Source organism: Cotesia typhae, unplaced genomic scaffold (assembly GCF_013202065.1).
Source record: "Cotesia typhae breed Kobodo isofemale line unplaced genomic scaffold, CoteBio_Ctyphae scaffold_13, whole genome shotgun sequence".
Taxonomy (NCBI): Eukaryota; Metazoa; Arthropoda; class Insecta; order Hymenoptera; family Braconidae; genus Cotesia; species Cotesia typhae.
Window position 1 is genome coordinate 16053351 of NW_027423774.1, and position 27438 is coordinate 16080788.

The 27438-nt window shown below is 33.9% G+C and overlaps 1 long non-coding RNA gene and 1 other non-coding gene across 2 annotated transcripts; both read left to right on the forward strand.

Annotated features, from left to right (window-relative positions):
- The first annotated feature begins 13450 nt into the window (after positions 1 to 13450).
- LOC141534807 (uncharacterized) lies at positions 13451 to 26675 on the forward strand. Its single transcript, XR_012480493.1, has 3 exons — positions 13451 to 13604; positions 14464 to 14554; positions 25973 to 26675. It is a non-coding gene; the product is annotated as an uncharacterized LOC141534807 (long non-coding RNA).
- On the forward strand, positions 25564 to 25635 carry Trnag-ucc (transfer RNA glycine (anticodon UCC)). Its single transcript has one exon. It is a non-coding gene; the product is annotated as a tRNA-Gly (tRNA).
- Positions 26676 to 27438: the final 763 nt, after the last annotated feature.

Below are 27438 nucleotides of genomic sequence, written 5' to 3' on the forward strand. Positions count from 1 at the left end.
ATAATACTTGAATGTAGCGATACAGAAATTTTGTGTGCGCAAAATAGAAATTCTCAATTTAGCAATTTTTTATTTTCAAAGTTTAGATGCTTGTAAACCGATTGTTAAATTTGATAAATTACTGCATATATTCAAATAAAATAATAAAAACATCGTGACATAAAATTTTTAGGAAATACATCATTCTTAACATGCAAAAAAAAATAAAATAAAATAAATGAAGAAATAGTGATTAACGACCTTACTTTTAAATCTAGTTGAAAATGCATGAAAGAATAGAATAGCGTAAACAAGAGTGTTACCAAGAATTTGAAGGCATTTTTCGACAGAGAAGCTTTACTGAATACAGCCGTATATTTAGCATGGATTTTCGACGACAGTAAAACCGTCACGATTTCCCATCCGTGCGATTGTGTTGAACAGTCGGAGAACGTTATTGTTCGGGCATGGAAAGACGCAGCGGGTGGTATAAGCATCAGTAAATTTGCTTTGGTGTAGACAAGGGCCTAGAGAGGCAAGAGAGGAAAAAGGAAGTTGAGGGGGTGGAAATGCGTTGAAGGTTAAACTGAACCTTTTTCATAGTGCCGAAACTGAGTAGAACGCTTTCTAGTCTATACCCAGTACATAATGCTGGATACTATATTTCAGCCAATGTATACATTTATATACTATTATTCCTCAAAGAATAAAAATAATAATGTTAACAAATTATTCGATTATGTAATTCAGTTTTTCGGAATATTTTTAGCCTTTAAATTTTTTAAAGAATCTTTTTAAATTTTATTTTTGCTTTCTAATTCTAAGTTGGTATACGCATATTACACTAATATTATCATCTGTAATATTTTTTACACACTGAGAAAATGAAAAAATTAAGTCCAAACGAGGATTTTTTGATTGAAGAAAGTGTTGAAATAAATAATTTGGTATATTGATATTCTGATAGTAAAATATAAAATGAATAGCTTCACTTGAATTACTTAAGGACGTTCATAAACAAGAAAAAAAGACACCAATAGATTATGGCTATTGCTTTCTATCTCACGCACTATAGCTGTCTCTCTTTACAGACTATCGCTCATTTACTTCCACCACGTAAAATGTCGAAAGTCACTAACTTTAAACATTTTTTATAAAAAAACGAATACCGCTCGTTTATGTTATTTTTGATAAAAAAAATACTTGATACATCTTCAATTAATGATTCTCAGTTTTTTAAAACAATCCTAAGAAAAGTATGATTGATATACTTAATAAAAAACGTTCGCTTGAACGTTGGTCAGCACAGGGTTTGTAGGTAAAATATACAAATTTTAAATGCTAATATTCCAAAATTTAGTGCCGCAAGGACTATCTAGAAATATTCGTGCGAAGAGAGGATACTTATGAGTCTAAGTACTCAAAATTTAAAGAAACGGTTTTTTCTTGGAACATCCTTAAAAATTGATTTTATCAATTTGATTACAATGCTTCAGACAAGAAACTCCAGTCTCTAAAATTTTCAAAAATATATGCTCTTATACCACAAATATACATTATCTATGGTCCTATTTTCTTTCTCTGTACAGATTGGTAACACATCAACTATTTTTTTAATATTAACAACTCAAATATCTGATTTAACTGTTTGAAATAATTCATTGACAAAAAATTTTTCGTTTTGAAATCGGAATATTGAAATTTTCAATCATTTTCTTACTCAAAAAATTCTGTTTCTGATGGACTATAAGTAAAAGAGTAAGGAATTTTCACATTTTTAATTCAAGATTTTTCCGAGTGTATACTTATGTTTTGTAAATTGTTTGCATGATCTATGATTTATGCAATTTCCTTTCTATCAGTTAAACAATTATCGCTAATGCCATTGTAGCAACATAAAAAATATGAGAACAATTTTAATTTTTAGAAATTAATTTCCACTATTTGTACTTCAAATTTGCAATCAATTTTTTTGGTTGATTATTTGAATCACTCAACATCATTTAAAAGTATAGAATTTTGAAACTAATCAATTCTTCAAATTATTCTATCAATTGTTTATTAGCATTCGTGCAGTAAAATTTTTCCTTTGATAAAACAATTTGACTCGACTTAGTAAAATAAAACAATAATAATAATTAAATAATCTAATGTTAAACTAAAAAATTTAAAACATTTACAATACAAATATTTTTTAGAATGAAAAAAAAAATGATGCAGCTATTAATTACGTATGCATGTATTATCCTCATTAACTACCATTTTGGTAGGCACTTGTACATGATATCTTAGTCTGATCAGGACTAGCAAGGTGTAAAAATGAAAGAAATTTAGGGACTGACGTTGGGAAAGGTTATAATTTGAAACCCTGGAAATATTGTTTGGGCGTTCGAGTCGCCAGACTCCCATGGAGCCTGGCGCCTATTTATAGACCTTGGATAAAAGAACAATATACAATATCCATGTATATACACTTTTTTAGAAAATTACTCAAATTTTATTCCCGTAAAAATTTTTTAAAACTTTTCATTTCAATAGATATTCCAAGCGTTGAAAATTGAAATAAATATGCTAACAATACGACGTTGTAAATAACAAATAATTTATTGAGAAAAATTTCAGTTAATAAACTTATTGTATTCACAAAATTTCATAGATGTGCATAATGTACGTATGAAACAAAGAATTCAGAAAATTTTTTTGTGAAATAACAACTTTGTATGTATACACAAATAAAATCTGAATCGCGGGGAAAAAAATGTGTTTGATCTACTAACACGTCGTTACATTTCTAGAATTCTAGTTTACAAAGGAATAGAAATTGTGTATTTACTACAATTATAACTATAGTTTGGATAGCCACAAGTTGGGGTGAACGAAGGACAGCGTCAAACTGTACTACACATTATACTAATCTTAACGACAATAAATGCCGTATTAAGGCAACTTTGCTTTTAGATTATCTTAATATTACGTGATTAAATAGATTTTATCAAATCACAAATAATACATCATTTTGACATATTTTATTTATTAAGGACGTTTCAAGAAAAAAACCGTTTCCTTAAAATTTTTTGAAATAGTCCTCGCGGCACTAAATATTGAAATATTAGCATTCAAAATTTGTATATTTTACATACAAACCCTATGCTGACCGATGTTCAAGCTAAAGTTTTATTAAGTATCAATCGTATTTTTCTTAGGATTATATAAAATCTATTACACAATTAACTTTTGTAAAGATGATGTATTTTTTTTTGTTTTCAATAGAGAAAAATTATATTTAGAATTTAGAATTTGGTTTATTAATTAATGCCAAGGCTCAAGCCAAATGGCAATGTCAATACATAGTAAATAAGATTAAGAAGAGTAGATAAATACAATCGTGAGTACATAAAATAATAAAAATGATTAACAATAGTAGATGATTCCAATTTATCAGATAATGATTAATTTGAAGTAAATAGTAAATTTATTTCAATGAGTTCAATCACTATCTCAGATTCAAAAACCCGAGAATTCTACTTTTCACTCATCAAAATTCAATAGAAAATTATAGACTTGATTTTTAAAAATTTCTAAGCTAGAAGAAGTAAAAATTTCAGCATGTAATTCTTCCCAAAGTCTTATCACTGTCACCACAAAGGATTTCTGTAACTAAGTATAAGTAAAGTGGGGTAGTTTGAAAGAGGTGTGTTTTTTTGCAGCTAATCTATCCGAGCGGCGAACATCAATCTCTTCAATAAACAAGTCTCGTAAGTACTCGGGTTTCTCGATTTCCAAGAGTTTATATAGACAGCAAAGGACATAATAAAAGCGGCGATATTTAACTGCTAGCCAACCCAGCTTTTGGCGGGGAGGGCTGATATGCTCATCTTTTTTAAGATTGAAGATAAATCTAATCGACTTCACTGCACGCTGTAGTCTTAGGTCATTTTCAGATGTCGAGTCAATTAGAACAACTAAACAGTAATCAAGTAGAGGTAGGATAGTTGCAGTCACCAAAAGTTTTCTTATGTCAGTAGTGTAGATGTTTTTCCGGGTTTTGAGGCTAGGAAGGGCAAAGTTTATTTTTCTTGTTTTTTACAAAATATGATTATGCCAAGATAAATAAGTTTACTTTGTAGACTGCTTGATATTTTTAGTACGTTTTAAAATTTATGTACTTATTTATCAAGATATTTTTATTCGCATTATTATACATAGATTTTTATGTTTTATAAGTTTCATTAAAAGTTTTTTTTTTTATCATAAAACCAACTCCTACAGAAGAATAAAAAAGTAGAGAATATTTTTTACAAAATTTTAATTTTTACAATTTTTTACGTTTTTCTTTAGTTTATTTTTTTGAATAAGTCAAATATTTTCTCCATTTGTGCACTGAAAAAAAAAAAAATTTACCGTAATTCAAGAGTAAAATCTTAAGCCCAAAAATCATTTTGAAGAGCTTCATCGTCTTGATTTAAGTAAAAAAATTTTTGTGCCAAGAAATTTTTGTTGATTTAAGTAAATTTTGCTTGATTCAAGAACATTTTGTCTTCAAGCCAATAAAATTCTCTAAAATGATTTTCTTCGTTCAAGGATTTTTTTTTTCAATCAAGTTAATTGTTTTTGTGTGCTACTACAGACTGTATAGAGAAGAACACTCTTTTTTCCCGAAAAATGAATAAAAAAGTTAAAATGCATGACTGTTAAAATCCGTGATTAATTGTTATTATCTATTCACAGTTATCTCTTGAAACATTTTAACAAACCGAAATCTCAGCGATATATAACTACATACTTTAACGTCAAGCCGGTCCTCTAGAGAGCAAGAAAGAAAATTGTCAAGAAAAGTTATCTCTACAGTTGTAGGTATATACATGTATAGCAGCAGCAGTTTCTGAGTAGGAATCTATCACCAGTTATCTCAGAATCTCCAAGGCCCGAAATGGATTCATTAACGTCCAGCTTCATTAGCATCCCCGCAGGGTGTACTAGAGGATAAGGAGAATGGCAGATGGGTGAAGGGAGAAGTGAGAAGGGAAAAGGGTGGAGAAGAACGACACTAAAGGGCAAAGGCCGTTATGTCATGTATATTATGCTCTATATAGGCCATATATATATGTCAGTGTGTAATCTACATTGATAATAGAGTGCGCATGTGGATAAACTTTAACCATAAATGTATAATACATAGAATTATAACTAACACTCATCTTAAGGTTTATCCGATTTAATAATTCGTTATATTAAAAACAGTGAAGAGTTTTGGCCATAAATACCTCAGCCTCGATTTTTGACATGAATTGCAGAAGCTTTGTTCTTAACACTCCAGGAGGTCCCTTCACTCTACTGAGTTTTATTTCTTTCAAGAAATAGCTGTCTCACTTTCATACTCGCTATCTCTCCCGTTTATTTTCTTTATCCAACTTATGCTATCTGGACGTTCTGCACCTTGCAACAGAAGATATTCCACCACGTCAAGTCCCGATGACTGTTCCGGTCTGTCGGTGCGGAAACCCTCTGCATCTCTCTATGTGATTAGATTTACGAGTGAAAGGGTCGAAAGATAGATAAAAAAGAAAAGTAAAAAAATGTAAAGCAAAAAACTGACAGGTAAATTGTCAGGAAATTTTTTTTCGATTGGCTGTGTCGATATTTAAGCGCATCTTTTTATTGATATAATAAACTATTACATTGTAATATATTATACTCGATATAATATATATTTTTGAATTAAATTCAATATTATTATTATTATTATTATTTATTTATTTTTTTTTTCAATTTATTTATATTTTTTTTTTTTTCAATGTTTAATTTTTTTGTATCAAATATATCAGTGAAAAAAAATCTATATATGTAGTTTATTGAATAAATATTAGGAGATGAACAAGAATTTTTAAGTTTTATCAGATTGGGGAAAATTGTAGATTCTAATAATAGTTTAAAAAAAAAAAAAAAAAAAAAAAAAAAAAACAGAATAATATTGAAGGAGTAAAGTTTGTTATCTTGAATCCCCGAGATTTTTTATAAGATTAGAATCTCTACTCGACGAACCACTCTAGTGAATCCGGTCCTAAATCTCTCATCGTCTAGTTTCACTTTTTTTAGTTTTTAAACTCTAATTTTATTTCATTTTTAGTTTAAAAGATCGATAATGGGACGTTTTGGAATAAATTTATGCACTATTTCCAATCTATAACGAGATCTGCGGAGCATATTGCAGTGCTTGATGTGTGGATATTTGTCAAAATGGAAATTTTACCCTTAACATACCTTATTGAAAATCATAAACCATCAATATTTCATTAAAATTACAAAATGGCGCTCGAACAGGGACCTGAGTAGTTTTCCGAGGTAACGAGGACCGGGAACCGTGAATTTATTTTTAGTTTACCGACGCAAGATGAATAAAAAGCCGGTGGAGGGATCCCACTCGTGGTTGTGGTCTCTCAAAAAGGCGGCAGTTATAAAAGAACTCCACAAATACCGCGTGACGTTCGAACCCACGGCGACATTACCCGAGTTACGATTCTTACTACGCACCGAGTTAACGAAAACGCGAACAGCCAATGCAGGCCGCGCCGGACGATACGATCAGCTGCTGATCGACCTCGACCGATCCGAAGCTGAGCTCGATAACCTCGAAAGCGGAGATGAGGGCCTACCAGAGGCCGATCCGGCGGAGGAGGACGATCCTCACCCCGACGAAGGCCGCGGTGGCGACGATCAGTCACCTGAGGAAGAAAGTATGAGACAAAGAGAAGAAGAGTTGCGTGTCGAGATCGAGATGGAGGAGCGCAACCGAATAGAGAGGGAGAGAAGAACACGAGAAGAGCGAGAGCTCCGAGAACGCGAAACAGGACGAAGACAAGCGGAGCGAGAACAAACCGAGCGAGCCGAACAACAACTGCGAGAGCGGTTACGACAAGAAATACGAACACGACTCTTGCGCGTGGAAGTAGAGCGACGAGATTACGAAGCTCAACTCGAGGCGAGAGAGGCACGAGGAGGACGCGAGACCGGAATGCGAGCTAGGGAAGAGCAAAGACAACGGGAACGACTACGCGAGGAAATAATGGACGAGGAAGTCGAGCCCCGACGACGAGAGGTCGGAAATCGACACTCAAGACACACAGACGCCGGGGGTGCCCAACCCAGCGTGAGCTCCTCGAACCAGGGGACGCCGAGTCGCTACCGACAGTCAATACTGGTGGAAGACTCAATGGAACTCCGAAAACGAGACTTGGTGCGGAAATGGGGCGTCATATTCAAAGGAGAACGCGACCTCCTAGATTTTCTGGAACGCCTGGAGGAATTAGCAGAAAGTTATGATTACGACATGAACGACCTGGTGCCATGCATCCCAATATTGCTGCGTGAAAAGGCCCTCCTATGGTATCGGAACAACAGGAGGGACTGGGTCTCCTGGGAAGATTTCGTTTCAGACCTCAAGGCATTTTACCTACCCCCAGGCCTGGAACTAGAATTGGAAGAGCAGATCCGGAACCGGGTCCAAGGAGCAACCGAGACTGCCGCAGAATACGCCACTCGTCTGCAGACCCTGATGCGCAGACACGGCCAGATGTCGGACACGGCCCGCCTCACCCGGCTGTATCATAACATGAGACCCGAATACCGACGTTATATGAAACGCACGGAATTTAATGGTGTTCCGGAACTTCTACGCCTCGCAGGCGAGTTCGAACAACTCGTCACACAAGAAAAAGCCACCCCGGTCAAAGAAACCAAACAAACGGCTCGTCACCCTCCACACACGGCACGAAAACTGATCAACACCGCTGAACCCGATCCCATCCAGATTTTCGAGTACAACTGGCTAGAGCACTGTTGGAGATGTCGCCAAAAAGGACACACACGCGAGCGGAATGTACAAATCAATGGGTAAAATTTTGTATGCGGTGCGGGAAATTGGGGACGTTGTCGCGCGATTGCCCATGCCCAAGGCAGGGAAATGCCGCGAGGACCGGAACACGCTCCCAAAGCCGGCCCGCGACCCCCCAGGGAGCGCTAAACACAAATGCGAACCGCGCGGCGAGTCTCCCCGAACCGAAAGCAGGCAGTTCCAACCCACCGCGATAAAGTCGGGCGATAAACGACCGTTTGCCGAGATCAGACTCGGAAACATAAAAATTCAGGCCTTGATGGACACCGGAGCAACGGCATCGCTGATCTCGTAGCGAGTCTGGGATTTCATCCGCGAAAGTAAACTATACACCGAACACAACCCCACGCCGACGCGGGGCTCAACGCTAGGAAATCACCTGCTGGTGTCAGCGGGAATAGTCTGGGCTACAGTACAAGAGAACAACTGCTCTTACACATTACCATTTCACGTCATGCCCACATACAACAATGACATGCTGCTGGGCATAGACAACCTGGCGAAGCTAGGCTATCAGTTGCTACGCAGAGTCGAAACCTTTAACTCGCTGAACCTCGAGGATGAGTTAGAGGCGGCTCGCAGAAAAATAGAGACGTGGCTCTGCCTAGATAACGAAACAATAGGTTTGACCCGGTGGGCAAAGCATAAAATAAAACTAAAACCGGGGACCGAACCAGTGAAGACGCGCTACTTCCCAAAAAACCCGAAAATGATGCAAATAATGAATGAGGAAGTGGATAAAATGCTAAAGGATGGAATCATCGAGCCATCAAATAGTCCCTGGAACTCACCGGTCGTGTTAGTCCGGAAGAAAGACCGAAACTATCGTTTCTGCGTCGATTTTCGCAAGATCAACGACGTAACCGAGAAGGATGCATTCCCGATACCCCACGTGAACGCATCCTTGGACAAATTGAGGAAAGCAAAGCTTATCAGCACCATTGACTTGAAGAGCGGTTACTGGCAGATACCACTGGAGGAAGAAAGCAAGCCGATAACTGCTTTCACGATTCCCGGACGTGGACTATTCCAGTTCCGCGTAATGCCTTTCGGATTACATTCCGCGCCCGCAACGTTTCAACGCGTGATGTACGAAGTACTAGGCGCAGACCTCGAAACCCATGTCGTGGTTTATCTGGATGACATTATCATCGTCAGCGAAACGCTGCCCGAGCACATGGAGATCCTAGACAAAGTCATGACACGCCTCCGCGCCGCGAGCCTGAAACTGAACCCCGAGAAATCTCACTTTCTCAAACAAAGTACCGTGTACTTGGGGCATGTCATTGATGAACAGGGAATCAGAACGGACCCCGAGAAAGTGCGAGCCATATCCGAGATTGAACCACCGAGAAACACTAAAGAATTACGTCAATTTTTGGGAATGATCTCTTGGTATAGGCGATTCATTCCCAACTGCGCAGACTTGACGAAACCATTGTCTTCCCTCCTACAAAAGAAGAAGCGGTGGAGATGGGAAGCCCCAGAGCAAGCCGCATTCGACACCCTGAAAGCCTGTTTAAAATCAGACCCAGTCTTGGTCCCCCTGATTTTACGAAGCGTTTCGTGCTACAAACGGACGCAAGCGACGTCGGAATAGGCGCGGTCTTGACACAGAACCACGATGCCGGTGAAAAGTCGTCGCATACGCGAGCCGAAGCTTGAACAAAGCCGAACGAAATTACAGCGTGACCGAGAAGGAATGTCTCGCGGTAGTGTGGGCAATACAAAAATGAGACCGTACCTCGAAGGATACGAATTCACGGTCATCACGGACCATCAGTCATTGAAATGGCTCCGGTCAATCGACAGTCCGAGTGGTCGCATAGCTAGATGGAGCCTGTATTTGCAACAATATGATTTTAACGTAGTATACAGAAAAGGAAAATGGAACAAAGTAGCCGACGCTTTGTCACGTAGTCAATCGGAAAATACGGAGAGTGAGGAAACCGAAGATCACGATACTGAGTTAGTGATCAACGCATTGATTCTGGGGGACTCATGGTACGAGCGGATTAAAAAGGGCGTCGAAAACGACCCACAGAAGTACCCGGAATATTGCATAAAGAATGATCTCCTCTATCGGCATTCGTATCACAGCCTCGATTATACGGACCGAGGAGAGGTGTGGAAATTATGCATTCCGGAGGCAGGCAGACGACGGGTACTGCTCGAGAATCACGATGCGCCGACCGGCGGACATGGAGGAATGGCGAAAACTATCGCAAGGATCTCGCGAAGTTACTATTGGCCAAGAATGCGCGCCGATATCACGGAGCATGTCAGACAATGCATCAAATGCCAGGCATACAAGCCTTCACAGCAACCACCATCAGCCCAAATGGGGACAATCCCTGCCGTGAGGCCATGGTCCGTCGTGTCTGCAGATGTAATAGGGCCCAAACCGAGATCCTCGCGAGGAATGTGTTATTTGGTAGTATTCCAGGATAAATTCACCAAATGGATCGAAGTACAACCTTTGCGACAGCAAACAGCCGCCGCGATCGCTTCCGCGTTGAGAGAACGGGTCCTATTGCGTTTTGGGAGAGTAGAGACGGTAATCACCGACAACGGCACCCCTTTGTAAGTAAGGAATTTACCTCCTTACTACAACAATTCGGGGTTCAACACGTCAGAACCCCCTTATACGCCTCAATGTAACCCAGTCGAACGAACGAACCGCGTGATAGGAACAATGATAGCCCAGTTCGTGGGAAAAACCAGAGAAATTGGGACAAGCAGGTTCCAGAATTTGTCTTCGCCTACAACACGGCGAAACACGACGCCACGGAATTTTCGCCCGCATATTTAAACTATGGCCGCGAGATATACCCCCTGTATCGATAAAGTCTCAGGCCGAGCGAGGAAAAAGCGACGTATATAACCCGCATCGGGCAGCCAAGGCCCTGGAAGAGATCATGGAGCTAGTCAAGGTGAACCTGGCCCAGGCCTATGGGAAGCAAGCCAAATATTATAATCGGAAGCGAGGTTCTTGGCAACCAGCTCTTGGAGAACTGGTCTGTAAAAGAGAACACCACTTGTCCTCCGCAATGGACCATTTTTCGGCCAAACTCGCAGAAAAATTTGCCACTGGTTTCACCGTGACCGGAATCGTCGGACCCTCAGTATATGAGGTCACCAAGGAAGATAAAACCTTCACCGTGCACATTAAGGACCTCAAACCCTTTCACCGTGAACCTGACCGAGAATTTCACCGTGAACCTGACCGAGAATTTCACCGTGAACCTGACCGAGAATTTAACCGAGAATCTGACCGAGAAGTTAACCGTGAAACTGACCGAGAATTTAACCGGGAATCTAACCATGAACCTAGCAGGGTAAAGCCTAACCTGAAAGAGTCGAGTCAGGATTACTTAGACCGAGGACATTTTGATCTCGAACCCGAACCAAGTGTGGGTGAACTTCTGGAACCACGACGGGTAACCCGATCCATGTCCAGGAAAGCCAAAGTAATGGTTGACACCGGAGAACCAGGTTGAGACCAGATTAAAAAAATGAACTGACCAGCCAAAAATTCCTGTGTTGCGGTTGTTTCAAAACATTTGCTGTCTTTTCCCTTTTAATCTCATTACGAGATCGTTTAAATTTGGTTTTGTTTAAATCGTTATTAATAAAAATATTTTGGTTTAACCTGTAAATTAACGGAAGTTTGACAGCCTAGTCCTCTGCTGCTACCTATTAAAATACTCGTAGCGACGAAGGGAGAGTTTGGAGTACGGCACTCAAGCCTGGAATGATTTTGTAAACCGCGCAAACCGTGAGATTGTTTTGATTTTTTTTTAGATGCAGTCAACCACCGAGCAGTACACCATGGAAGAGGAAATCTGGCTGATGGAGGAGATGCTCCGACAACCACCTCAACTCATTCTCACTCCGCTCCACCAGACACCAACCACGGACCCCGCAATCACAGTGCCAGACCAACGTGAGGGGCCGGATATCCGAGTAAAGGATATTCGGGAAACAAAACACCGAATATGCCTTCACCGAATGCACGAGCCGTACGACCCAGCCAAACCGGGTTTCGTTAGGCCTGACCGACCTGCCAAGGATGGGACCAGTATAGCCAAACCAGGAACGAAGAAGGTCACCCATGGGCCTTTCCAGCCCAGGAGGAAGGCACGAGTTTTAATAAGGCCGCCCACAGCTAGCCTGGTGAAATTGGTCAGCCGACCAGAAAAGTCAAGCACCAGCCAAGCCGAGCCCATTACCGAGTCGGCAGAAGTCGCCAAACCAGGCCCACCCACACCGAGCAGTTCCCAGTTGGCAGCCAAACAGCGAGAAAAATTGGAAGAGCTTTTCGGGACCACTCCCCCTCAGGGCAGGACTTCGCCCCCGAAAAGGACACCGACCTGCACCAATAACAGCGGCAGTAATGCCACGGATGGCAACACCACGATCAACCCGGGCCCACGTCGTCGCAGTCCCCAGATGATAGCAGCATCGTCATCCGGGACGGCGGCGTGGCTCAGCTACGACGACGCCTCCTGGCTACGAGAGTACCCGGATCACTTCCCCGATCAACCGGGAGACTTATTCTCGGCACCAAAGACGAGCCAGACATCCTTGGAACGGCTTTTAGCTTCTTTGACACCTCTGTGTAAGGTAAAAGGGGAACAAGTGGCGAAACGACGCACCGTCACGGCGTACGACGAAGAGTTACACCTCTTCAAGGTCACCCGGCACCCGAAATTCGTGAAACCCCGGATCAAGCCGACGGGGAAGACGGCCCAGCAGCTGTTGGAGACGCTGAAGAAAAGAGGCCAGCCAAGCTCTCCTCTTTTCTTTCCGAGGAAGGAGGGGTGTGACATACGAGCGAATAGGAGCGAGTGAGACGGTGAGAGTGAGCGCGTAGACGGCGACCACGAAGGAGCGAGGGAGTCAGCGAAGCGACAGTTGGAATACCTACTCTTCACTCGATACTAAGCCGGCCGGAACCGGCGGAAAGAGATTATTTTCTTTTATCAATTTGAGTGTATTTATTAGTTAACGAAGTATTATTATTATTATCAAGACATGTACTGAGTTATTTGGTATAACATTTATTTCGTTATCCACGGATATATTATTTTTTTGTCAATTATCGGACTTAACTATTATTGTTTTTTGTTGTTAGTGCGAAAAATTGCCTAAACATTTATCGAAATAATTATTTTGGACAAGCATAATAAATAGCCAAAATAATTACTAGAATGATTCTCCATTCCTAGCTCGTGATCATACTTCTGTAGTTAAAATTAATTTAATTATCCTTGCGAATTATTCTAAGTCCCGAGAAAATTTGTATGAGAACTCGGCGGATAGATATGGAATGAGAGAAATGACGATTATTATTAAGAGAAAATTACTTTGTAAAAGAAATTTTGGCTAAGTCCCGAACCAAATTTAGTATGGGAAGTTGACGAATGGATAAAGAATGAGCGAACTGCCGATCAAAATGTAAAATAAAATTGAAATCGGAAATAAAACTTAGAATTTGGCGAAACGGATGGATAGAGAATGAAAGGAAGCCGAAGAAAATGCTAGTTTGTAAATACAAAATAGATGGCAAAAACGATCATTTGATTTCGTGGGAAGTGACTGGTCGGGAAGATAATAAAGCCGGAAAATTGAGGGCGATTGGAACCAGTCTCCTAGTGAAGTTCTCCAAGAGAAGACCATTCTTTGGACAACGAGAAGGAAACACTCTACCTGGAGTCTGACCAGGACCAAGGTAAGTGAGTTCAAATTCACGGGAGACGTTTGGGATTCCCCGCACCGAGGCCTTCTGCGGAGGTGCGGCAGGTGAACTTAGACGAGTAGGTGGGGGCGAGACGGAGACCATCCGCTCACCCTCTGGGAGGAAAGGGACCGAGTAGGGCGTGGGGATTGTCGACCAGACATCCCCATTAGCAACCGGGGCAATCAGAGCTTCGAGTTTAGTCCGCGTTTTTTTGTTTTGTTTTAGGAGACGGGATCCGCGAAACCGCGAATGTTTGAGTAATTGTAAAGGTAGTAGTAGAGGACTATTTGTGTTATTTTTTTTTTCTATTTCCTTGACTTATAAATTGTTAATAAAGATTCGTTTTTTTTGATGACTATAAATTTTGGTTACCTTTTTTTTTGTTTCTCCTGGACTCCGGCGAGTGATAGATCTGAGCAAAAAGGGGGCCGTAAATTGGTAGAGATCAAAACTCGTACTCCCAGGGAAAATCCTAACTCGCGCACGGCGCGATCAAAATATAACTCGTTACAATTTGATAAATAAAAAATTTTATAGGATTTTAGTACAAAATTAAATATCTCCTTAAAATTGTAACTTTATGTATTCTTGGTCAAAAAATTCAAAAAAAGAATACTGTCGATAAATTATTACAAAAAATTTTTTTTTCTGTGTAAATTTATTTTTTTTTATTTTTTACTTGGGTTTTAAATTTTTATAAATGAATTTTTCTGAACTAATGTGATTTTTTAATGCTTGTCAAAAATAGAAAAATTTGAATAAGAAATTCTTGAAAACATATTTTTTTTAAAATTTGTCCTGCAGTTGTATAATATATGGAAATATTAAAAATGTTCTGTAAATATTTCAGATTTTAGATCATACAGGTCACTGCGGAGCTGATTCTCACCAAGTATTTTCTATTGAAGTTTTAGTTCGTCTAAGGTGCTATGATTAAACAGGTGAATTTTTTTTTCTCAGTCTAGAAGATAATAAAAAAGTTCGAATGTTATTGAAGTCAAAAAATCTTAATTTTAAATCAGGAAAAAATTTTCTGTATAAATTAGAAACTGATAAAAACATAAAATATGCACGGAAAAAATTAAACTGTAATATTCACTCGGATTCCGGTTAGTTTTTATAGTTTCAAACAGTGAAGCGGACATCGGGGTGGCAAAAATGTAAATATTACAGAACTTAATGTAGAAAGTATAAAAGCCACAATTTATAATTTAATATCCAAAATAAGTAATTAGTAGTTGTCACTATAGTAAATAACGACTCTTATCTTTAAAAATTACAGTTTCAAACAGTAAAATTTGCCATGTCAATATATAGTCCATATTATGAAGAGAAGGGGAACTCAGATGAAAGAGAAGGGGGTCTCACTCTGGGAGAATTTAATATGTCAAACAGTAAAAATTATACTTTTAAAATATACATTTTACCAGTCTAAGCAAGTCAATAATTACAGTTTGATTTTTAGCGTTGCGTTTAAAATTTACCATTTTACTTTGTAAATATTGACGTTGCTTGTATTAGAAATTTACTAACTTTATTCTATACTTTTTACATATCATAACAACATTTTTTAGGTACGAAATGATAAATATTAAAGTCTGAATTGTTAATTATTATACTTTAACATTTTAGACATTTACATGGCGAATATTACTGTTTGAAATAGTATTTTCTTCCATGTAAAGAGTAAATTGTAAGGTTTAAATTGTAAATATTACAATGTGAATAGTAAAATCATGATTTTACTGTTTGAAGTGGTAATTTTTAGCAGTTGATCATTACTTATTATAAATCGATTGTTATTTATTACAGTTTATTTTTTTCCGTGTGCATATCATTGCAGTTCTAAATTGCTCATAATTATCTATAATTTTAATGAGCAATAAATTTAATTGTTTTCACTGGAAACTTATCATAAGTTAGTTATCTGTTCATAAGAAATGTGTAGAGAATTTGAATTTTACTTAAATTATTGTTAATTTTAAATTATGTTCAAATTAAAATTATTGTTAATAATTATTAAAAAGAACTCCAGTTTTACGGTGAAAAAGTTAAAAATTCACAAGTCAGCATAGATTTATTTAAGTGATTTAAGAAAATAAATAATGTAGTTAAAAGTAAAAAAAAACAAAAAGTAAAGCATTCAGCTTAAGTCTTAGCGACAACTTAAACTAATAGAAAAATTTTCAGTGACAATAAACTTTAAAAGTTCTTTTCTTGGAGAAAAATTTAAAATCCAGCAGCGTAAACTTATAATCCCCTGCGCGTACAAATATTGTAAAATTATAAGCTAAAAATACAATAGACCACTTCTACAATCTTCTTGTAGCTAGTTAAGCTCTAAAATTTTATGAAGTACGAGTAGAAGTAAAGACTTAGTACAGTAAATATCTGTTTATTAGTGAAATATGCGGGTAGTCATAAATCAATCCAAAAATGTCCTTGGAGCTAAAATTTTACTTAGTTAAACTCAAACTTTTAAATAATGTAAGCACTGAAAATATTATTTATGACATCTTCCTTCAGAAACCTTACTGCTGTTTTGTGGTTGTGTTTATCTTGGATTATATAGTATGGTTTATGGTAGAACCATGCCAAAGTACCATGCCATGTTTAAATTGAATTTTGAAAAACTTTTTTTTCGATCTAATCAGTTCATAAATACTACATAATGGTAGAAGAATTTATTCACTGTAAATAAATTTGTTTATTCGTAAATAACTTATTCATTTATTAAATTTTTATAATTATTTTTCAACGTTTAATAATATTCATATTAATATTTAAAAAATATTAATACTAATAGTTAAAAATTTTTAGAGCGAATATGTCTTATTGTTTACGATACACTAATTATTTTCTTTATTTATTGCAACTATTTTTTTACTAATTATTTTTGTTTGTTTAAATAAAAAATTATCAGTTTTATTGATCAAATGAAACTCTATTATCTATATTGAAGTTATGGGATTATAAAAAATATCAAAATAAAATTTTTACGCACTTTTTTAAATGGTTTAAATAAATGATTATTAACAGTTAATAAAGTTGCGTTTAATAAACGACTAAATTGTGTTTTTAATTATGAATTAATATTTGCAAACTGTTAATAAATATTTATTGAATATTTATTGGTTTTTTATTTTATTCAAGACTTTTTCTATGAAAATTTCTTTCATGAGGTCTGTTTTCAATAAATAATTATTTGTTAAATTATCTAATAAAATAAATCATTCAATAACAGTTACTAAAGTTTATTAAATATTAAGGACGTTCCGAGAAAAAATCGTTTTCTTAAAATTTTTTTGAAATTTTGAGTACTTATACTCATAAGTATCCTCTATATGCAGGAATTTTTTTAAATAGTCTTTGCTGTACTAAATTTTAAAATATTAGCATTCAAAATTTGTATATTGTACATACAAACCCTATGCTAACCGACGTTCAAGCGAACGTTTTATTAAATATCAATCGTACTTTTCTTAGGATTGTTTTAAAAAACTGAGAATCATTAATTGAAGATATATCAAGTATTTTTTATCAAAAATAACACAAACGAGCGGTATTCGTTTTTTTATAAATAATGTTTGAAGTTAGTGACTTTCAATATTTTACGTGAGTGGAAGTAAGTGAGCGATAGTCAATAAAGAGAGGCAGCACTGATGCGTAAGAAAGAAACCGATAGCCATGACCTATTAGTGTCTTTTTCTTGTCTATGAACGTCCTTAATGAATCTAGACAAAACAAAATTCACCAATTTAAAATTTATATTTCTACTTGATCGTGTATAAATTTTACAAATGAAAATAAAATATATAATCGAATTTAACGTGAATGAAACGGTCGGAAAAAATGGTATGTGATGTGAAGGCACATATGCGTATATGCAAGAATAGAGTAATCGTTATAGTTATAAGTTACAGTAGTATAACCAAAGATGTCACGCTTTTGAATAATTTCAAAATGTGTTCCCCTTAACCGAATTTGCTTATGTAATACGCATTGGCATCACAGGTATGCATATGACGTAAATATATATGTATACCTACGAAAAATAGTCTCAAGTTTCTTCTTAGTTCTGTGGATCGACATCCTTCATCCGGTTCTCCGTTGGGGATCTGCATTTGAATAGCAAACTCTGACGATTCATGGCTCATGGCGCGAGCGCGGGTTTTCTCGCCGCGAAATCGCGGCAACCCTTTTTCACCTCACCGGCAACGAGCCAGGATAATCCGGTACGTGACACAATAATGTTTAAGTAACTGACGAGCCTCCAGGCTCTACTGGGATGCTCTAATTCCATTCCACCAGATTCACTATTTTTGTGCATACATTATAACAGTTAAATTTAGATATCTCTCCCTCTCCCTCTCTTTATATATATACTATATGTATACTAGTAATAAAGAGAAAAAGGAGACCTCCTACTGGACTTACATGTGCTCTATAATTCTCACAATCCATTTAATTCATGGTCAGATGATATGGCTCTCAAAGTATGTGTATTTTTATACAATTGTACTGCCAAGTGTAGAGTCGTGCTGATTTTATTGTGAAAGTAACTCTCTATAAAGGTTTTTAAAAATCTTACATGTTAAAATTTTTATAAAAATAAATTTGATAAATTAGAAAAATATTGTACAAAATAATTAAATTGCAATTTTAATGACAAAAATAACAATTACTATATTTAAAAATCATCATTTTCATTCACAGTAAAAAATTTTGCGTCATTTCGTCAAAAGATTTTGTGTTAAACATTTAGCACTTTTATGTGTAAATTTAACATTTATTGTGTTAAATTAACACAAAAAAGTGTTAAATATTTATTTGACGTAAAATTTTGCGTCAAATAAATATTTGGATTGACGCAAAATTTTTTACTGTGTAAAAACAAATTCTTTTATATATTAGAAAAATAATCGTAGTAAATTGACGAAGTATAACTTGGATCACCTGTCGTAAAAATACATCTAGTTGTGTATGTACATAAAGTAATAACAAATTTAAACTTGTCATCCACATGTGGATGGTTAATTAGAATTTATTAGAATTAGTTAATTAGAATCTATTTTTATGTAAATTTTTAACTCTTACTTGAAGGTTGCAAGGATAGAATGGGGAAGAGCAAAAAGGAAGCTCAGAGAATTAATGCTGAAAATTTAGTAAACATGAAATTCCTTAAATTAACAATAAATCATTTTTCTTCTTATTTTTCGAAAACAATGTATGTATGTGCTTTGACTTCACCTGTCGTAGTGAATTCTCCAAAACTTAATATAATATTACTTCACTGAATATAATATTACTTTCTAGTTTAAAATACCATTTACAAGTTTAATTGAAACAGCTCAAATATAACATTTGGCTCTTATTTTGATTAGAAAAAAATTGTAGAATTTTTTTTGTATCAAATTTGGCAATGAGTTATATTGACGGTCTCAGGAAGACCCCAGTTTCAACATGATTCTGAAATTAGCTGACTTAAAAAAATTTTTTCATTAATTAAATTAGAAGCAAAATAATATTTTTAAAAAATTGCACATATAGTTTTTCTTATCTTCTATATTTAAAATTTTATTTTTTTATTTTTTTGTGATAACTTTTTTAACAAGAAAAATCCTAAATATTCTCAGATTTCTACTATTTTCATACTTATCTTTCAACAACGAAATATTTATCAAGTCACAGTTAAAAAAAAGTTTCAAAAACAGGAAAATTACAAACGTATTCACGTTACATATATGAAATTGATATCATTTTTCATAATCCATAAAATATATTTTTTTTTGTGACTATATTACGCTTTTCTTACTCATTTTTGTAATGATAATAACTTGTACTATAAATGATAGAAATTTTTCTAGCATATATATGGAAAGTTTTCATGTTTCAAATGATAATTTAATGATTTACATTCAAACAATATTTTCATGTGCAATAATTTAGTATTTATTTTTTTCTAATTGCAATTATTTATACAAACTTTATTTATTGCATTCAGATTCATCATTCTCAGTTGCGCAATATTCAAAATTTTCACCAAAAAATTCGAGGAAAAATAGATTTATTTCAACTTTTTCTTCTGCATAAAATTACTAGAGTCAATATTAAACAAGCATTTTTCAACTTTGAAAACAAAGTTTTATTCCAATTATCTTATACATATTGTGTTCTAGTTTCCCGTACAGACTTGATACCTGTCCAAATAATAATAAATGTTTTGATCACAACAAAAGATATAACGCTCGTAGAAAAAAAGAAATTAGCATTTTTTATCTCACGGTTGGATGTAATATTTCAAAGTCAGTGACAACCTTGCACTTTCTTAATAAAAATTTTCATTGATTAACGCTTGCAGCTCGTATACGCACATATCTATTCATACATATTTTATAAAATAATAAAGAAGTAAAATAAATAGAGTTGAAAGCAATAGTGGATGAAACCAGTGAAGATTCGATGGTACAAGTGCTTTCGTTGCAGGTCATAAATCCATCTATCTCAACAAAAGAACCGTTGTAAAAAACGACTAGACCAATTTTAAATATTTCTTTCTCTTTCTCATTCTTTTATCCATTCGCATATATACATACAATCATCTCAGGCTTTTGATAAATATGCCTAAGAACCCTTTTTTAGCCGATGCACACCGGAGCCCCAAGTTATATAGGCGTGTCGCAACTAAATCTGTGTAATCCCGCATATGCTTCCCATGAATATGCATCTGCGAGCTCCGAGTTTAATACGATTTGATTCATGATCGGTTCTTTTAGTGTATAGACTAAACTTTCTTAACATTCATAATAATAAAATATATATCTTCTAAAAAATTATCACCTTTTTAAAATATTTACTCATACTTTAATGTTTATAAATTTCTAGGTAATAATAATTTCTCTTTTTATAAAATTAATTTATATACACTTGTTAATACATTTTTAGAGATATTAAAAACTATTTTTTTTCTGATTCTTTAAATATTTTTGTATTGGTCACTCATAAAAATTGAAAAAGAATCGTTTTTTTGTAGAGCTTTTTACCGAAAAATTTTGAAAAACTTGTGATAGAAAATTTATAAAAGATTGTGATATTAAACCACCCATCATTTTTTTTTTATGCAACTAGAAATTTGAATAGCGCGCTCCTAAATTTTAACCAATAATGAATCGTGGCCCGTTTTTTGCGAGTTTCGGTCTTTGACTAACCTGAAGACTTTCATCTAATTTAATTTAGAGGATTATTGGTCGCTGGGACATAGATGATCAGTGGCGATAAGATCGTTTTTCATTTAATCCTGGACGTGCCAGTCGAAAATTGACTAAGATAGAATGAAAAGAAATCAAATCGAACTTAAATGAGCGCGCATAGACTTAGATGTAAATTTTTTTTCTGGGATGTATCTTTAAATTTAGGTAAAATTATAGCTGGAAAAAATTTTTCGCTCAGAAATCTGTAAACTACAATTTTTTAACTTGAAAAAAATTTTTTTGGACTTGGTTGCGACGATCTTTCTCTCTCTCTCAAATATAGCATTTTAAAAATCACTAAACAATTTCCGATAATTTAAACTATTGTAATTTTCGAAAAAAAAAAATTTACATTTAATTAACGAATAGACTTTTATTATCAACAATCGTTAGAAAGAGTTTGAATGAAAAAATAAAAAATCTATTATTGTGTTGATGCAGGTGTACAAACGATTCAAAATTAAAGAAGCCCGAAAAATCCAGAGTAAATAATCGGTGACTTCAAAGGGGTTTAAAAAAATATTTAATTTACAGTAGTGAACTCGAAAGTCAATAAATTGTAATTTAATAACCAACTCAAAATTTTTGATACTTTTTTAAAAGAACTAAAAATTAAAACCACCATTCAGTATTATATTTATTTTATGATGTTCTCGAAAAGATAATTTTTTAAGCTTCTGAAAATTCAGCCATCCTTGAGGATCTTATAGAGCCTTTTAAGAAACTCTAAATTACGGAAAAAAAAGTATGGTACAGGCATACGGAGAGTACAAGAGAGTCTCAGATAGGAGGGAGGCATAAAACCCAAAAGCGAAACGTTATAAATTGCTTTATTGCTATCCCGGTATTTTTCACAAACTCGACGAAGTAAAGTTGTCGAAGCTATTTTACTGGCTCGATCGTAAATTTTATAGCTTCTTTACTGTACGCTAAGAGCTACGAAACAAAGTAGTTTTCTTTGCTCACTCACAAAATTTCTTCTCAGTTCCTTAGCTGCAACTTTGTTAAATTATTATATAGCATCCGGTATTTATTTTCCTGCTGTTAAACCGGATTTTTTATTATTACTTATCTCACAATACAATCAAGGGGATTTTTTAAGTTTTTGTTTAATTTTAAAGCATACATTTTTTTTCATGGTAGTATTTTCAGAAATTTTCGTTTGTTTGCTTTGAAGAATTATACATGTGTCAAGAATTATTATAATACTCCCAAGAGATGAAAAGTATAAATAATTTTTGGATTTCTGTTGGATAAAATTAAATCTTAGTATTTTATAAAACTTTTAATTTAATTTTTTTACAATATTTGTTAAATATTAATTTAAGTATTAATATTGAATTTTTTGTTCATAAAAATATGAATCACACTATTGGTTGAATAAATATATTATATTCATATTGAACTCAAATTTTGTATGGGAACAATCGAGACTAAAAGACTTGTAAAGTTTAAAATTTTCCATAAAAATTTATTTATTTATTTTAAACAAGAACAAAACTTATTCACCAATACTTTGGTGATTTTATCAAGCTTGTTTTAACCTTTGCATAATTTAGAAATAATAATAATAAAAAAAAATTAACTACAATCAAAATAAAAATCAACAATATAATTGATAACATAATATAAATCAAATCTGGCTATTATTATCAAAATGATAATAATATTTGCCTGAATTTTTTTCTGAAACGTATTAAATTTTACGTTTTGTTTTTTGGCTCAAAATATACATTACCATTTGTTTGACAGACGTACAACAAAACATACGTCTCTTCAATCAGCAAATACAATGATAAACTGCAAATAATAGAGTTCAAAAGAAATAACAGTACATTGATTTTGACCGCATATTTAATTGTTTTGAAAGAAGAAAACACCTGTGCCATAGGTCAGATGAATAGCCTCGGTCACTTCCCATATCAGGGGTAACCAGGTTAATCCCCGATTGACCCAAAGTACAGGTTGGTCCGGTATATAACATACCTGCAAAAGGGAAGAAAAAAAAGGAAGAAGGGATTCCGGTCCGGCACGCGACCAGCCAAATCGGGGTAGTGACAAAAAGGTACCCTCGGCCGATCACATACGTGTATGTATGTGAAATGTGAAGTGAGTGCCAAGTTGCTCTTGCTCTCCTTAACATAAACCTTAGAGTGAGAACCCAAGGTCCAATGATCCTTGTTCTCACTCTTTCATTCACTTTTTCAGTTTATACTTAACTTGTTTTGTTCTCTTTTATCTTTCCTCTTTCCTCTTGTCGGGTTCCTATCCATCCGACAACTTCCTCGTGCCTGTACTGGGATCTGGGATGAAACGACAGGTAGCCGATGCATCCGGATACAATGCCAAGACCTTGTTGGAATTCACGAGGGAAACACCTAGTTAATGAGCTTTTATGTTTTTTGTTACACTATAAAACAAAATAATTGCTCTCATCAAATAAATTTTTATTTGCTTTCTTGGTACTCTACAAGCGTAGGATACTCAAAAATTTTATGGAATGATTAAGTGATCGTCATTCTGATCGCCAATATAAGTACGCGGTAATAAAAGAAAAAACGATTTTTTTAGTCGTATTTATGAAATAGATCACAAAAAGTTTATTGAATAAAAAAAAATCCAAGGTTATGAGAGACTTGAGCTTGAGAGCAAGAGGATAAGATTTACCTCAGATGTAGGTCGCTCGATTCAAGAATTCTGAGGATATCCTGTTCATAGATCGCACATAAGTGAATATAGCGAGATCAAATAAATATAAAAAAAAAATAATGCTTAGAGAGTTGTGAATGAAATTCTCAAACCTGCCAATGCCCTGTTATATGTACGGTGTACGGTGTGCACTTGCGCTGTACCGCCCAGGGTGACACCTTCTTCCGGCTGAATGATCTTCAAATTCAATTGTACATGTAAGTAATACTGTCTTTTTTGGGGTTCGGTATTTTATGCGCAACAGTAAAACTCGTGTCACTTAATGCAAATTTTGTTAGTTTCAACTTTCATAATTTTATGTTGCTATTTAAGATTTATAATATATTATTTGAAAATTTTACACTCGGTTTTGAATAAATAGAATATGTTTCCGTTCAAGATATTTTTATTGATCAATGAATAAAATTTTTGTATTTTAACAAAAAAATTATGGTGTATAATAAACGTAAAAAACATAAACTTAATTTCGAAAAAAAACCTTTAAATCAAAGAATAATTTTGGAGAATTTTATAGCCGTGAATTGAGCAAAAAATTTTTTAAACTGAAAATTTTTCTTAGTTTTAGTTAATTTTTTTGGTTTAAGATTCTTGCCATTGGATCAAATTATTTTTTTATTAGAACGAGGATGTTTTAAAGGACTTGTGAATATTTTATTGTTTTATTTAGATTTCACTGTTGAAAAATAAAACAATTTTTGAGATTAAACATTGTTTGAATTATTTTTTAAACGAATCGAGCAATTTACTCCAAATCCAAGTTCGTAAAAAGTTACTGAGAATTTTTAAAACAAAAATTAAAGTTTTTGAAAAGTCTTCGAAACACTTTGATATTTTTTAAATGTAAAGAAGTATCAGAATTATACTGTTTTAATAAAAGATATCTTTTAAAAATTCCTTATACATCGAGTTTTTTTAACTTTATGAATTTTGTGTATTTGTGAATAAATTCAGTTAAAGTCAATAACAGGTATAATTGAAGAACTGTTTTGATTTATCAAAATTTTCATGTTCGAAAAAATTTTTTTAGCGTAGTGATTCCGGAGTGAATCTGGATTTTAAACTGCAAAACATTCGAGTACGAAGTTCTTGTACTATTTATTATCATATTAAATATTTATTATCATATAAATTTGAATGTATAATATATATTGTATGTATTAATATAATTTGGAAGGCCGCAAGGGGCTAAGACTCCATGGTCTAAAAATAAAAAGATAATAAAAATAATAATAAATTCAATTTTTATTTACACTCATCGAGATGAGCTTATATATCAGTAAAAATATAATTAGTTGACAAGATAGACTGTCATTTCTTAATGATTGACATTTTCGCAGATATAAGCTCATTCCGATGTTATCGAGACCTTGTATTTAAATGCCCACGAGAATTGTTCAAATTTTTCATGTATATATTTATGAAATATATAAAATAGAAAAGAACAAAAACTAGAAAAAATAAAAAAAATTTTTTTTTTTTTTTCCCAATAATCTGAATTCAAAAAAATTTGAATTAAAAAAAAAATTTCGATTTTGATTTGCATAAAAAAAAAGTTTAAAATTAAATTTTGACAGAAATTAAAAAGCGGTTTATTAATTGTAATTTTTTAAATCTCTAATTACGCATTTTACAATTTTTAAACGACTCAGAACAATTTTTTTATATTAAGTCATTAAAAGAAATAGAATGTTTACTTATAGAAAATTTCTTATAGTGTGTAGTAACTTGAAAACAAGGTATTGATTTTTTTGTATGTGTAATTTAAATACGTACAAACAAATGTTGTATTTAATAGATCCATCTATCACGAAAAATTCGTCAATTTCTACTTTCTCGTAATCGTGCAATAGCGCATACCTATCCCTACTCTCGTAACATACTTGTACTTGCTTATCTGGCTTGAACTACATTGAAAGCGAGAAAGTCGAAGTGAGATAGTTTTAGTTTATTATTCGTGATCTGTTCTATTAAAACATCATACCCGTGCAGGTGCGATGGTGGTGTAATGGTCAGCATAGTTGCCTTCCAAGCAGTTGATCCGGGTTCGATTCCCGGCCATCGCACATTTTTGCTTTTTACAGCAAAGTTGACGTAAAAAATTTTCTAAAACATTAACTTAAAATTTTTGTACTTTTAAAATAACATATACCATTTCTTAAAATTATTTTTATTTTTACTCTAAAAAACTTATCGACTTAAACTAAAAAAAAATAGATTATATGTTTAATAATATCACGACAAAAAGTCAATTATAAATATTTTAAGTAGAAGAAAGTATCAATTAAGTAAATTTCATAAGTTTTCTTTTTTTATTATAATAATTCGTATTGAATTAAAAAAAAAAAATTAATTTAATTTTTAGTTTGTATTTATCATTTTTTTTTTTTTTTTTTTTTTCAGAGAATTTATATGTATACAAAATTGTACGTTTCACGTCTATCAAGATTTGTCCAAAATTCGGTCGTGGACGGATCTAACAATAATAGAGCATCCATTATACTTTGATTTCTGTAAAACGTATAGATTGCTTTTAACCAGACGTGAAGCTGCATCAACCCCTGCCCGCGGTGAAAAGAAACTTCCCGAGTATAATGTGTAATATTGTGGACGGTAAACTGTAGTGGTGCTCTGTCATAGGGGATAGAGGCCGGTGTACACATTTTGGGAAAGCCAGAAAGGATTCCGTGGGAAAGAAGGGTGCAATAAGCAAGAGTTAGATTTCAAAAAAAAAAAAAAAGTTTAAAAGAAGAAGGTAGACCACGATTCAAAGGGGAAGTTCGAGGGGGCATAAAGCGGCTGTCACGATTCTCGCAAATTTTCACGCTTTTACGAAGAAAAGTGACGATATTACCTTAGCGATTTTATACTGCCAAGTTATTATATTTCAAAAATGTAATTTATAAAATGGGTAAGACCTTTAGATGGTTACCATAAAGAAAGAGAACGGAAAAGGGTTGAGAAAAGATTAAAGGATTAAAAAGGGATTTTAGGGTGACTTTAGGTCATGTGATCGTGATTTTGATAAAGAACCACAACGAAATAAATTTTTAAAATCAAGAAAAAAAAACCTTAACAAGTTCTAAATGGACAGGTACTTTAGCTATTGATGTGAACCTTTTCAAAGGGTTAAATTCAATTTTTTTTCATAGTTTAATTTCACTAGAAAAATCAATTATGATTTATTTTTTAATTTATCGAACCCTTTACCTCAACTCTTTTATCCGTAATTATTTCTAATTCTCACAAAGTAAAAAATTACTTGCTTGATAATTTTGTCGAAACGCTTTTGGGTTAGTTGTATGTTATAGCAGAAAAATTTTAATAAATGCTATAGAAAATCAAAAATCCATTATTATAGTAATTTTCAAGGTTCGACGTTCCCTAATTTAGTACACATGGAAAAAATATTACTTTTAACTATTTTAATTCCATAGGTACAACATGCACATTGAATAAAATAATTCATTTTATTAAGAAAAAAATTTTTAAACAAAAAAAATCATTTTGAAGAATTTTATATAGTCTTGAACCAAGACGAAAAATTCTTGAATCAAATAGAATTAACTTCAATTAAGAAAAATTTATAATATTAAGAATTTTTTTACTTTACTGAAGGTAAGAAATTCTTCAAGAGTATTTTCTTGGCTCAATATTTTAATTTCATTAATTGAGATAATTTTTTTTTTTCAGTATCTATATTAATTGGTAGAGTACTAGCCTTGTTCTCATAGAAGAATTTTTCAGAAAGTAATGAACTAGATTTATTTATCAATTTTTTCATATACATCCCAACAGCCGAAGGGCCATCAACAGGGCTACAGAAAAGTTACAATAGGGTCACAAAAATTTATTAAAATTTTATTTAG